Here is a 596-nt window from a genome sequence, read left to right on the forward strand (position 1 = left end):
TAAGAATCATCCAGTCGTTGGACAGCAACAAATCATGTGATTGATGACTGGGTTGGACGAAAACTTGAATATAGATCGCCCCCATTGATGGTTTCTCTGTGACATCTTATTGCTTTGCCTGTCAAGCTGTTAACATGGATGCCTTTTCAACTATAAATTTATAGTATGAGCCTTCAGTTCTCCAATCAACATACGATGCATACACTTTTGAAAATTACGTCAGTTATCGTATAGATAGTTCGAAGATGACGTCACTCAGGCCTTCATTATTGTTTTTGCCATCCGCGTTTGTGAGTTGTTCTCACTAAACTGTATCAACCTGACTATAAACGTTCATGGTTACACAGAGTTTGTGTGTTGGTATGTTATACTTCCGGATGGCAATGTTGTGAACTCCTTGGCCAAGCGCATTCTATCTATATTTTATTAGATAAAACAAGTCGAATAAACATTTGTGTTATTTTTTACACTCTAAAACAAATTATATTTTGGTCTTGAAATCAACCGCTGATCGTGAACCGAGGACCCATCGCCACAATAAGCGCTTAGAGCCTGTGACAACGGGGTAAAGCGCTATATAAATGCCATTTATAATA

The sequence above is a fragment of the Berghia stephanieae genome, chromosome 1 (assembly GCF_034508935.2).
Source record: "Berghia stephanieae isolate SIO BIC M18660-M18661 chromosome 1, UCSD_Bste_1.3, whole genome shotgun sequence".
Taxonomy (NCBI): Eukaryota; Metazoa; Mollusca; class Gastropoda; order Nudibranchia; family Aeolidiidae; genus Berghia; species Berghia stephanieae.